Source organism: Arachis hypogaea, chromosome 13 (genome assembly GCF_003086295.3).
Source record: "Arachis hypogaea cultivar Tifrunner chromosome 13, arahy.Tifrunner.gnm2.J5K5, whole genome shotgun sequence".
In the NCBI taxonomy this organism is placed as follows: domain Eukaryota; kingdom Viridiplantae; phylum Streptophyta; class Magnoliopsida; order Fabales; family Fabaceae; genus Arachis; species Arachis hypogaea.
Genome location: NC_092048.1, coordinates 93,584,347 through 93,598,565, shown reverse-complemented (window position 1 = coordinate 93,598,565; position 14,219 = coordinate 93,584,347). Strand labels below are relative to the sequence as shown.

The window sequence follows — 14,219 nt, the reverse complement described above, 5'->3', positions numbered from 1 at the left end:
CGAAAATTTAAAAGAAAAAATAAGGATTCCAAAATTTTTAATATGAATTCCAGGAATCTTGCCATGTTAGTCTTAAAGCTCCAATCAAAGGGTCAGGCATGGCTTAATAGCCAGCCAAGCTTTAATCAAAATATGAGTGTAATTCAGACATGACAAGCCTAACATGCTCTATCCAAAAGAATTAGACATGGCTTTACAGCCAGCCAGGCTGCAACATATAATTACATGGGCTGGAGTGATTAGTTGAATACCAATCCCAAAGTAGTTTGGGTATGGCTTTACAGCCAGATATGACTCAACATATTTCATGAAACACTAGAATTCATTCTTAAAAATTTTGAAGCCATAGAATAATTTATTTTTGAAAACATTTTTTTTTCGAAAACAAAGAAGAATTTTTGAAAGATTTTTGAAAAATTTTTGAAAAGAAAACAAAAAGAAAATTACCTAATCTGTGCAACAAGATGAACCGTCAGTTGTCCAAACTCGAACAATCCCCGGCAACGGCGCCAAAAACTTGGTGCACGAAATTGTGATCACATTAACGTAGTACTCTTTGTTATTGTATGGAATCATTTTTATGGCTCTTTACTATGTGTGGACACAACTCCGTTCAACTAACCAGCAAGTGTACTGGGTCGTCCAAGTAATAAACCTTACGTGAGTAAGGGTCGATCCCACAGAGATTGTTGGCTTGAAGCAAGCTATGGTCACCTTGCAAATCTCAGTCAGGCGGATTTAAACATGATTCTTTATTAGATTAAAATAAACAATAAAAGGGATAGAGATACTTATGTAGATTCATTGGCAGGAATTTCAGATAAGTGAATGGAGATGCTTTTCGTTCCTCTGAACCTCTGCTTTCCTGCTACCTTCATCCAATCAGTCTTACTCCTTTCCATGGCTGGCTTTATGTGATACATCACCACTGTCAATGGCTACTTTCGGTCATCTCTCGGGAAAATGATCCAATGCCCTGTCACGGCACGGCTAATCGTCTGGAGGCATCACCTTTGTCAATGGCTTCATCTTATCCTCTCAGTGAATAATTTGCTCACGCACCCTGTCACGGCACGGCTATTCATCTGTCGGTTCTCGATCATGCTGGAATAGGATTTACTATCCTTTTGCGTCTGTCACTAACGCCCTGCAATCGCGAGTTCGGAGCTCGTCACAGTCATTCAATCATTGAATCCTACTCGGAATACCACAGACAAGGTTTAGACCTTCCGGATTCTCTTGAATGCCGCCATCATTCTAGCTTACGCCACGAAGATTCTGGTTAGGAGATCTAAGAGATACTCATTCTAGCTTAATTCATGTAGAACAGAAGTGTTTGTCAGGCACGCGTTCATAAGGGAGAAGGATGATGAGCGTCACACATAATCATCACCTTCATCACGTTCTTGGGTGCGAATGGATATCTTAGAAGAGAAATAAGAAGAATTGAATAGAAAACAGTAGTACTTGCATTAATCTTTGAGGAACAGCAGAGCTCCACACCTTAATCTATGGAGTGTAGAAACTCTACCGTTGAAAATACATAAGTGAAAGGTCCAGGCATGGTCGAGAGGCCAGCCCCTCTGATCTAAGAACCAGGCGTCCAAAGATGTCTAATACAATAGTAAGAGGTCCTATTTATAATAAACTAGCTACTAGGGTTTACATGAGTAAGTATTTGATGCATAAATCCACTTCCGGGGCCCACTTGGTGTGTGCTTGGGCTTGGGCTTGAGTGTTACACGTGCAGAGGTCATTTATGGAGTTGAACGCCAGTTTCTGTGCCAGTTTGGGCGTTCAACTCTGGTTTTGGATCCTTTTCTGGCGCTGGACGCCAGATTTGGGCAGAAGGCTGGCGTTGAACGCCAGTTTACATCGTCATTTCTTGGCCAAAGTATGGACTATTATATATTGCTGGAAAGCCCTGGATGTCTACTTTCCAACGCAATTGGAAGCGCGCCATTTATAGTTCTGTAGCTCCAGAAAACCCACTTTGAGTGCAGGGAGGTCAGAATCAGACAGCATCAGCAGTCCTTTTTCAACCTCTGAATCTGATTTTTGCTCAAGTCCCTCAATTTCAGCCAGAAAATACCTGAAATTACAGAAAAATACACAAACTCATAGTAAAGTCCAGAAATGTGAATTTAACATAAAAACTAAGGAAAACATCCCTAAAAGTAACTAGATCCTACTAAAAACATACTAAAAACAACGCCAAAAAGCGTATAAATTATCCGCTCATCACTAACGTTCCAAAACACCCCTACTTCCCACGTTAGAGTTCACGTTAACTAGGTTAACGTGGCTTCTAACGTGGTAGTGATAGCCATCTCCAACGTTAGTGACAAAGGTGAGTGTCACTAACGTTGGCTCATCATTCTTTCCTCCACGTTAGCTTCCACGTAACTAAGTTAACGTGGGAGTTAACGTTGCTCATAGTGGCTCATTCCAACGTTAGTGACAAAGGTGGGTGTCACTAACGTTGGCGATTCTTTGCTCCCTTCACGTTAGAGTCCACGTTAACTAAGTTAACGTGGCTCAAAGTGGCTTAGTCCAATGTTAGTGACAAAGGTGAGTGTTACTAACGTTGGCCATTCTTTTGCTTCCCCACGTTAGAGTCCACGTTAATTGAGTTAACGTGGCTCCTAACGTGGCCAATATGAGCTTGGTCCAACGTTTGTGACAAAGGTGAGTGTCACTAACATTGGCTTCATTTTCTTCTTCCACGTTAGAGTTTACGTTAACTTAGTTAACGTGACTCTTAACGTGGGCTATGATGGCTTCGAGGACATTATTGGTGATTACTTTTCTCATTAACGTTGCAAGCTAGCTCCCTTTCCACGTTAGTGGTCACGTTAGTTAGACTAACGTGGCTGTTAACGTGGTTCTTCCTTGCTTCCTTTGTCCTGAAATCAAGCAGTAGAGTGTATCAAAGTTCTAATCCAAGTCATGGGACATGCATCATCCAATTTGTCATTTAATTCATGCATAATTCTCATGAAATCATGTGAAGTGTACAATGTTTGCTTGAATCAAGATGTAAGTGAAATTCTACCCAAAACTTGCTTATTTCCTAAGAAAATGCATGAAACTACCCTAAAACAGTAAAGAAAAGGTCAGTAAAACTGGCCAAAATGCCCTGGCATCATAACACCAAACTTAAAGCTTGCTTGTCCCTAAGCAAGTACTGGAACAAGAGAATGATGAATGAAATGACAAGATGAATGAATCATTATTGTGGAAGTTATGTTCTTGGTTTTATGGGGTTTCATGCATAGCAACTTAGGTTCATTCCTTTACTGGCTTTCAGACCTTTATCATGCCTTGGAATACTCACTTGATTGCACCCTTTGAGACTATTATTCATTGATCCCTTTGTCTTTCCAAGGTCTATTTCATCCTTAGGCTAAGTGCTCTGTGAGGGGGCGACTCTTTAAAATAAGCTTTCAGTCAACACTCCCGAACCAGTTGGTTCAAGGTGCTAGGTGTTGAAGCACCCCTAAGGACTTACTCCCTCAAGTCTCTCTCCCCCATACATGCACACTACAGGCACATGGTTTGTTATTTTCTTCCCTTGAGGTCTTGGTGTCTAGCACCTCTTTGGATTACTAAATATTCTGTAGCAAGGTTGCTCTTGATAGTGGATTTTCAGTTGATAATCCCGGGTTAGTTAACCCAAGTTACCAAGTGATGAAGCACTCCTAAGAACTTATTCATCCAAGCAGATCCTTGGTACAAGAGCACCACAGACACATCCCTCAAGATTCAAGCCCTTGGTGCCTAGTCTTATTCCTTATTTTCTTTCCTTTTCATCTCTTATTGTTCTTTTTCTTTTTCTTATTAGGATCTTATTATTTAGCTAGTCTCATGGAGTGTGTTTCAAGCATAAGATTTAGGACAGATAGTTGCCTTCCCACCTTGTTGGTGAACCAACTTAGCTAAGTGATTACTACACCACAAATCTAAGAACTTACTCCACAATATGAACTCCACTCTGGTTTTTCAGAACATCTCTTTTTATTTAGCTTAAAAAGGAAAAGCATACAATAAGCAAGATGGAATTGAAAACAGGCAATTTGACTAGCAATCATAGACCTAAGCAAGGAGAATACTAAAAACAGAATTGAAAATTCTAAACTACCATGGAAGCATGTTCTATTTCATACATGATTTTCCTTATTTAAAACTTGAAAAAGATGGGACAATGAGGGAACTCCACCACCTTTTAATCATGGGGTTGCCCATGCTCTCCCTCTTGCTTGTCCTCTTTGCATCCACTTGTGCTTCCTTGTATCCGTGCTAGTCTGGCTCTTTTCCAGTCTTCAAGTGCCTTCCTTACTGATTCATGACTCTTCTCCACCCTTTCTCTTTCTTCTCATGCTAACTCATCCTTCACTTCGTCATATTTTGTGATTCCCGAATGTACTATAGGTAGCTGTCCGACTAAGTATCCGAGCCTGGCTAGCATGTTTACATGATTTCCACTTTCACTCATGTAAACCCTTCAGAGAATGCCCTGTGCTCGCCAAAGAGTTCTGCTTGTTCTATTTGTTTTCGATGCATCTCATGTATGTGTGCACCTTGATGTGCTTGGATGTTGATTAGCTTCTGGATAGATTCTTGTTGCTCATTTTGCCTTTGTTCTATTCTGTAGAAGGATTCACCCCATTGTTTTCCTTGTTCCAATTGCTGCTCCATCATTTGCTTCTGCCACTCCCCTTGTTGATTCATCCATCTCGAGAGCGATTCCTCTTGACGGCCCATCATCTATAATTGAAGCTCCTTCTGTGCCTCTTGATTCTCCCAATATTGCCTAGATAAGCCATCAATGGCTTCTTGTAATTGGTGCATGTTCAAGGTGGCTACGGCTTACTCCTCTAGGTTTTCCCCTTCTACAGTTTGCTGGGCTACCCTCTTTCTTATCCTTCGTTGAGGTAGGGGAGATGTAACAGCATGCACACGCCGGACAGTAATTGGAATACCAACTTTTATCCATTCGGGGTTTTCATCTTCGAACACTACCCCGGCCTTGTCACACAGGCGGAAAATGGTACTGGGATAGCCTAACCTTCCTCCAGAATCACTTTTCTCAGCCATCTTCCTAATGCCTTGGGCTTTGAGCTCGTGCACTTTGATCTCTCCCCCTTTAAGTATGCATTGCACCATTATTGCTCTCTTAAGATTCACCTCTGAATTGTTTCTGGCAGGAAGGATGGATCTCCTTACAATTTTGAACCATCCATTTGCTTCAGGGGTGAGATCACCTCTTTTAATAAATTTGGGTTTTCCATTGGGATCTCTCATCCAGTCTTCCCCTTGTATGCAGATATCTTTCACAATCTGGTCATAATTAGGATTACCATCTATTCGAGATTGATAATTCTCTTCCTCAAATGGTATAGTTCGTAGCTTCAGCACTCTCATGATGCTCGTGGGACTAAAATCCACCGTCACTCCTCTCACAAAGCTTATATCAGACTCCTCTTTCTTATCATACCTCACCGCATTTGCGTAGAACTCTCTCACGAGCGTTGCATTTATTCTTGCGGTGACCGGATCGGTGAGGAGCTCCCATCTTCTCTTTTCTACCTTCTCTATGATTTCTGGGCACTCAGTTTTTTTGACTTGAAAGCCTAGCTCATATTTGATCTCCTTATCAGTCATCCATCCAAATTGGAGTGCATGATAAAAAGTTCTAAACTTCTTTTAATCGAAAGGGCGTTGCTCCAAAGGCTCATTCCCCTTTCTTCTTTTAGAGCTTGATGATGCCATGAGTGACTTTTGGACAGTAAAGGTGTTGAGGTTAGTGATGAGTGGTGGAATTCGGTTGGGTTTGGATAGAGTGTAGTGAAGGGATTTGAGTTCCGGAGGTGTAGAGTATAAGGAATGGGAATTGGAATGTGGAAGGGTTATGAACTAAGAACCACTTATATAGAGAAGTGGTCGGTGATTAGAAGGTGTGGATTGATGGGGTGGTTGCGTGATGGACGGATGGGGTTTAGCATGGGATGAGCACAAGGATCATCAACTTTATGATGGGGTTAGTTCAGTTTCCAAGCTTGTTCTCCTTCCAATGTTGCATGGCAACAATTTCCAATGCAATCCCCCTGGAGACACGTGTACAATCCTCTCCTTTTGTGGCAGCCGAACCCTTTAATTGTCCCATTAATCCTCCTACAAAATAAAAGAAAAATTAAAATTGTGGGAAGTGGCGATAAACTTTAAAAGACAAGAAAGAGTAACTACTTTTTAAAATTTTTGTTGTCAACTACTAAGTGCTATTCACAAATGCGAACCAACTGACTAATTAAATCTCCATGTATGCAACCTTGGTGACACCAAACTTAGTTTGTGGCAATGTGGTGTAAGATGATTTGTTCAAGGTGCTAAGAGTGACATGCTATGAGCTGCATTCATGTCCTCTTAGTGTGCCTTGAACACCAAACTTGTTCTTCACTATATGTTGCATACAAGGATTTATTCAAGGATATGTCAAAGTTGAATTGCGATCCATGAACCTTGCTTTATTAACTACTTTAAAAGCATGTAAAACATGGGTTGCCTCCCATGAAGCGCTTCTTTAGCGTCACTAGCTTGACGTTCTGCCTTTGTCATGGTGGTTGGTAATGCTTCAGATCTTCCCCTCTTGCAGTAAACCTATATCCATTGGCTTCATCAATGATCTCCACATGTTCTAGGGAGAGAACTTTGTTGATGGTGAAAACCTTAGGTAATTGAGATGGGATGGTGGGGAGATGAGGTGGGATATCTAGGAAGTAAGCTGAGATCACTTTATCCCCTGGAGAGAAATCTTCTATAGGGATCTTTTTATTCCTCCATCTCCTTGGTACTTTCTTCTTTGTTTCTTTTGTTGTTATCCTGCTCTTTGTAGTCCCTTTCCTTAGGGAGATTTTGTTGCTGGTCTCATATGATTCTGGTGGTTTTGGCTCCACTTGAGTTTCCTTTAGCTGTGACAGCTGCTGATTCTCTTGTTCATCACCCAAAGGAATTCCAGGGTGTACAGGTTGTGCTTCAATGCTTTTTTCTCCCATCATTGCTTTGTCATGCTCTGCCCTTAGTTCCTTGCCTTCCTGACTTGCTTCTTGTGAGGGTTTAAAGACGTTGAAGGTGAGTTGTTCGTCATATATCCTTAGTATTAGCTCTCCTCGCTCCACATCTATGAGCGCTCTGGCTGTAGCTAAGAATGGTCTTCCCAATATGATTGGGTGAAGGTGACTTTCTTCCATTTCCAGTATGACAAAGTCTGTGGGAAGGAAGTAGTTCCCAACCTTCACCAGCACGTTTTCAACCACTCCAATTGCTTGTTTTTGAGTTTTCTCTGCCAGCCTGATAACTACGTCTGTGGGCATCAGCTCATTGATTTGCAGCCTCTTCATAAGGGATGAAGGCATTAAGTTGATGCTTGCTCCCAGATACAGAGTCTTTTGTCAAACATTATTTCTCCTATGGCACAAGGGATGTGAAAACTCCTTGGGTCCTTCCTTTTTGTAGGCAGCTATGGTTGAATGAGAGCACTGCACTCCTTGTTCATCACTATGGTTTATCCTCCCTTGAGTGAGCTTTTCCTGGTCAGCAGCTCCTTCATATACTTGATGTATGAGGGCATTTGTTGGAGAGCCTTGATGAATGGTATGTTTACATGGAGGGATGCAAATATGTCAAGAAACCTTGAGTATATTCTCTTCTCTACACCACCATTTAGTAATTGGGAAAAGGGTGTATAGAGCCTCAGTAACTCTTTCTGCGTAATTGTGGTTTCCTGAGGATTCTCTTCCTGCTTTCCTGCTGATGTATCTTCAGATTGTTCTGATGGTTTGTTCAGCTCTTCCTCAGTCTCCTTATCACTTATAGTAACCATCTTGTAATCTTCCCATCTGACTTTCTTTGCTTCACCTCTTAGATTTTTCTCTGTGTCACTTGGGAAGCTATCAGTAGGTTTGGGAATCTTCTCAGATAGGTATCCCACTTGAAATTCCAGCCTCTTGATGGTGTCTCCCTGATTCTTGATATTGGCTCGCACCTCCTCTTTGAACATCTTGTTATCTTGAATCTCCTTGCATATGCCTTCAAGTAGGGTTTCAATCCTGGATAGTCTTTCTTCGATTGGAAGGATGAGAAGGGCCTTTTTGACTTTGGTATGAATGTTGAGAAGTGTTGTTGGGTGGGTGTTGGTATGACCTCTGTGTAGAATGTTGGTGAGTTGCATTGTTGTTGGGGTTATGGCGTCTCTTATCTTGGCCTTGGTCTTGTTGATTTCCCCACCCAAAGTTTAGGTGGTTTATCCAACTAGGATTGTATGTTTTGGAGTATGGGTCATAGTGCTGCCTAGGTGAATTCCCAATGTAGTTGGCTTGTTCCTGATCACCCTCTGCTTTTTCATTCACTCCTTCTTGGGTTGCTGCTGAAGTGGTGATTGCTGCTACTTGATTCCTCTCCATCTTCTTGGTGAGGTCAGCTAATTGCTTGGTAATCATCTTGTTTTGAGCTAGCAGTGCATCCATATTGTTTAGCTCCATCACTCCTCTAGTGTTGCCCCTTTCAGAAGCATAGAAGTAGTCATTCTCTGCTATAGTCTCAATGATATCTATGGCTTCTTCAATGGTCTTCTTCTTGTTCAGAGATCCCCCAGATGAGTGGTCTACTGCCTTCTTTGATTCATATGAAAGACCTTCATAGAAAATGTGCAACTGCACCCATTCATTGAACATATCTGGCGGGCATCTTCTTGTTAGGTCCTTAAACCTCTCCCATGCTTCATATAGAGTCTCACCATCTTGCTGCCTAAAGGTTTGTACCTCAGCTCTCAACCTGTTGATCCGTTGAGGAGGATAGAATCTTGCCAAGAATTTGTTCACCACATCTTCCTAGGTTGCTAAACTCTCCTTTGGAAAGGATTCCAGCCATTTAGATGCTTTGTCCTTGAGTGAGAAAGGGAATAGAAGTAGTCTATAAGTGTCAGGATGAACACCATTAGACTTCACAGTATCGCATATCCTCAGGAAGGTGGTTAGATGTTGATTGGGGTCTTCTTAGACACTTCCTCTGAATGAACAATTGTTCTGAACAAGGGTGATGAACTGTGGCTTTAGTTCAAAGTTGTTGGCATGTATGGTTGGCCTTTCGATGATACTCCCACAGTTTCCTGGGTTTAGGTTGATGTAAGAACCCAGAACTCTTCTCTCTTGCCCACCCTGATGTGCTGGACCTTCTCGGCCATGGTTGTGAGCCTCTTCTTCATGATGGTTTTCCATATTCTCATCCATGTCTGGTTCAAAGTACTCTTCCTCTTCCTCAGCACCAACTACTCTCTTTCCTCTTGCTTCCCTCCTTAATCTAAGGAAGGTCCTCTTGGGTTCAGAATCAAAGGAAGTTGAAGCCCCGCTTCTTCTACCTGTCATACAACCAACAAGGCACAAGCAAGAGAGATAGATGCAGATAGTAATTTCTATAGAAATGCTGTTAGTATGAGTGATGCAATATATCAAACAGTTAGTAGGTTAGTGACTGAATTGTAAACAACTAAGAAAATGGGTAGGGGAAAAGGAAGAAAATAGCCAAACAGAAAGTAAATTACTCAAATAAACTTAAATCAAACAAAATAAAAACAAATGCTCAATCTAGTTATCCACCAATTTAATCATTGTTGATACAAAATCAATCCCCGGCAACGGCGCCATAAACTTGATGCACGGAAACTTGTCTCTCAACAAATCTCTCTCGGCAAGTATACCGAATTGTCGTCAAGTAAAAACTCACAATAGAGTGAGGTCGAATCCCACAGGGATTGATTGGTCAAGCAACTTTAATTGGAAGAATGTTCTAGTTGAGCTAAGCAGAAATTGGGTTGAGAATTGCAAGAAATTAAATGGCGGGAAAGTAAATTGCAGAAAATAAATGACAGAAGGTAAATTGTAGAATCTTAAATGGGAATGGAAAGTTTAGCATGAAAGTAAATAGCAGAAAGTAAAGAGAATGGGTAAGATCAGAAATGGGGAGTTCATTGGGCTTAGGAGATATTGCATTCTCCGGATCAAGTTCATTTTCATCTCTTCCTCAATCAATGCATTCATTGATCTCCTTGGCAATCTTAAGTGATTGAATTCCAATTCCTTGGTAATTCAATCTCTCAAATCAGATCAATAGCCAATTCCTTGGTCTAATTGCTCATGAGAAGAGATGAAGTGTGGTCACTGATTATACCACATGTATTTCCAAATCAAAGTATTGAAAGAATTATATGTCACCATATCCGCCCAAACCCCAATTTGGTCCAACATGAGAAAGCAATTCTAGCATGATCTCTTCATTCCTCTTCCAAGGTTCAGAAGAGATCCAAGTATGAATAGCTTCTTTTCCAAGATAACTACTCAATTGGATGAAGATTGAAAGCTTTCTAGTAAAATCAAGAGAAAAGAGAGAAGAAGGATAATGAAATCTATTATTGATCCATCAAATTACAACAGAGCTCCCTAACCCAATGAAAGGGGTTTAGTTGTTCATAGCTCTGGGAAATGAAAGCATAGATGGAAAATACATTATGAAAAGTAAAACTAGAAGTGCAGAGAGAGTAAAATATTACAGAGGCTAACTAAAATTCCCAAAACTCTCTTTTCTAATTCAAAACTACCCCTATATATACTACTCTTCTGATCTTCTAGTTAGTTCTTCAAGTCTTGGATATGGGCCTTTGGATCTTGAGTTTGAAGCAGTTATCCTCTTCAGTGGGCTTAGCTTTACTTGCAGAGAGAAACTGTGAAGCAGGCAGGGACTTTAGCTTAGGACGTTAGTGGCATTAACGTTAAGTGAAAGTGTGGGTTCGAGAACGTTAGTGACAATCACCTTTTTCACTAACGTTCCTAACCCAGGGATGATCTACGTTAACTTCAATGTTAGTGGCACCAACGTGACCACTAACGTTGCCTCTTGGTCCTTCGCATACGTTATTGGGACTTACCTTTTCCAATAACGTTGAAAGTCCTCCCTTCCCCCTACGTTAGAGTTCACGTTAGTGTGGCTAACGTGACCTTCAACGTTGGCTTGCCAAATCTTCGAGAACGTTAGTGACACTTACCTTTGTCACTAAGGTTCCAAAACGCCCCTACTTCCCACGTTAGAGTTCACGTTAACTAGGTTAACGTGGCTTCTAACGTGGTAGTGATATCCATCTCCAACGTTAGTGACAAAGGTGAGTGTCACTAACGTTGGCTCATCATTCTTTCCTCCACGTTAGCTTCCATGTTAACTAAGTTAACGTAGGAGTTAACGTTGCTCATAGTGGCTCATTCCAACGTTAGTGACAAAGGTGGGTGTTACTAACGTTGGCCATTCTTTTGCTTCCCCACGTTAGAGTCCACGTTAATTGAGTTAACGTGGCTCTTAACGTGGCCAATATGAGCTTGGTCCAACGTTAGTGACAAAGGTGAGTGTCACTAACGTTGGCTTCATTTTCTTCTTCCACGTTAGAGTTCACGTTAACTTAGTTAACGTGACTCTTAACGTGGGCTATGATGGCTTTGAGGACGTTATTGGTGATTACTTTTCTTATTAACGTTGCAAGCTAGCTCCCTTTCCACGTTAGTGGTCACGTTAGTTAGACTAACGTGGCTGTTAACGTGGTTCTTCCTTGCTTCCTTTGTCCTGAAATCAAGCAGTAGAGTGCATCAAAGTTCTAATCCAAGTCATGGGACATGCATCATCCAATTTGTCATTTAATTCATGCATAATTCTCATGAAATCATGTAAAGTGCACAATGTTTGCTTGAATCAAGATGTAAGTGAAATTCTACCCAAAACTTGCTTATTTCCTAAGAAAATACATGAAACTACCCTAAAATAGTAAAGAAAAGGTCAGTGAAACTAGCCAAAATGCCCTGGCATCACACTCTAGTCACTCAGTGTTTGTTGGGTTAAACACTCTATTCTTCTTTTTATTCTTACTTTCTATAACTTTGTTCTTCATCTAACCAATCAACAATTATAGAATATAGACATACCAAAGTCATGAGGTCTTTAATTGAGGTTGTATTGGGGCCAAGGTAAAGGTAAGGGTATATGTATAAGGCTAAGTGAGCTAATTAAGCGAATTCTTGATTAGTCTAAGATCTCACCTAACATACATACTTTGTAAAGCAGAGCTTCTTTACCTATTTTCCCATATTTTTCCCACTTTTGATACATGCTCATATTTTAATTTTTTATCTTGTCCCATGTGCATTGCTTTATTTTGCATGTGGAGAATTCTTTTGTATCCCCTTTATTTAGATACTGAAAAATAAATATTTTTCTCTCTTTTTTTTAATGCACATGGTAATTCAATTATTTTGATTTCACATGAGCATGCTTCCCAAAAATTTTTATTTTGAATTATTTTATTCTTTTCAACTTTCTACCCTTTGTTTTTATCATCCATGTTCCCAATAGGCTTCCCACACTTAAACAATTACACACTTTTTATCTTAAGCTAACCAAGGATTCAACTTGAGATTTTTATTTCGTTTTTCTGCTTAAGGCTAGTAATGTGGCTTATAGAATAAGAGGGGATTTAAAGGCTCAAGGGGGTTAACAAGGGTGATGTAAAAGGTAGGCTAATTTGGGATAAGTGAGCTAAAATTAAACAATGGCCTCAATCACTCTCTTGGTATGTATTTCTATTCTATAATCGGACATATAGATTAAAACAAAGTAAAAAACACCAGAATAAATAAGAAGGGTGGAACACACAGGAATAAAATATTATGGTTTGAATGTAACCATACAATTAAGCTCAAAACGCACAGGCTGTGTATTCTCTAGCTCAAAAATTATTTATCAATTATGTATGTCATGCAAGTAAAATTAAAAGTTCCCATTATTCTCAATGTAAAACTTAAGGTGGCTTTAAAGTTCTAGTGTTTCTCCTTGATGAAATGTTGTTAACTAACTAACATGTAATACTATATACACAAGGTGTGTGGATTATTTCTATTATGTTCAAGTTCCTAGTTTACTTCCTTTTTATATTTTCAATATAGACTAAGCTATCTTATGCTAAAAAGGGTAAACTATACTAATTAATCTACAATTTCTATAACTAATAAGTTAGAATTGCAACTAAACTAAATGGCTAAAATATGAACTAAAGTGCGAAATGCAGAAAATAGAGTATAAATACATGAAAATAGCAATGTATAAGTATTGGGAAAATAAAAATAAAAATAAAGAGAAAAATACAGAAAAATAGCAAAATAAATGAAAGAGTCTGTAGTGGTTCACCAAAAAAATACGCCAGAGATGGCGACCTCCCCACACTTAAAATGAAGCATCGTCCCTGATGCTCACTCAAGCAGGGTGTGAAGGGGTGTCATCACTGGAAAGGTGGGTAGCTGGAGTCTCTGTGGTGGTGGTCTGAGGATCTGCCTGTTGCAGAGGAGGTGCTGACTGGATAGGGATCTCGGGGTCTATAGCCTGAATCTGAGGCGGGGCCTCCTGATGTGATGCGGCCTGCTCTATGCCTGCCGGCGCAGCCTCGCTCTGTGGATGGGTCTCTGCCTCGTGATCATCCGCCTCCTCCTCAGATGGTGTGTCAGGCTCTGAGGGAATGTCGCCGCCAGATCAGATCATCAGCTTCAGGTGCTCATAGCGTCGCTTGTTACGACGCTCCATCTGGTCGAGCCGCCGAAACAGGCGGTGCACTAGGTGATAAACTGGCTCTGAGGCAGGTGGAGGTGCAGTGGTAGTGGCAGGGGTAGCTGTGGAAGAAGAGGGGCTGGCAGATGGTGTGGCTGTCCCATCAGTAGCAGTGAGGAATGGAGGTCTGTAGCTCAAAGCCAGAAAGTTCCTGCTGTGAGGGATAATCTTCTTGCATTCTGCAGCAGGTGGCTTTTCATCAGCATCCTCCCAAGGCACGTCAGCTCGACGGCCTAGCTGTGTAATCAGATAAGGAAAGGGAAGAGTGCCTCGGACGTGGACCCTGGCCATGTGGTACCGGATAAAGCGTGACAGGTACAGGTCCTTACCCTCCATCACACACCATAGGAGGGTGATCATAGCGGCAGGTATCTCTGTCTCATGGGTACTCGGCATGACAAAATTGCTCAGGATCTGGTGCCATAGCCGAGCCTCATCATTTAAGTAAATCTGCTTGATTCCCTTTGGCATGGTGGTGTTCTGATCCATGATCCATGGAACGGTCGGGTCAAGGGCTATCCTGCCCTTGACTG

The 14,219-nt window shown here is 41.0% G+C and overlaps 1 non-coding gene across 1 annotated transcript; it reads left to right on the top strand.

Annotated features, from left to right (window-relative positions):
- The first annotated feature begins 8,724 nt into the window (after nucleotides 1-8,724).
- Nucleotides 8,725-8,831, top strand: LOC112738447 (small nucleolar RNA R71). Its single transcript, XR_003169407.1, has one exon. It is a non-coding gene; the product is annotated as a small nucleolar RNA R71 (small nucleolar RNA).
- Nucleotides 8,832-14,219: the final 5,388 nt, after the last annotated feature.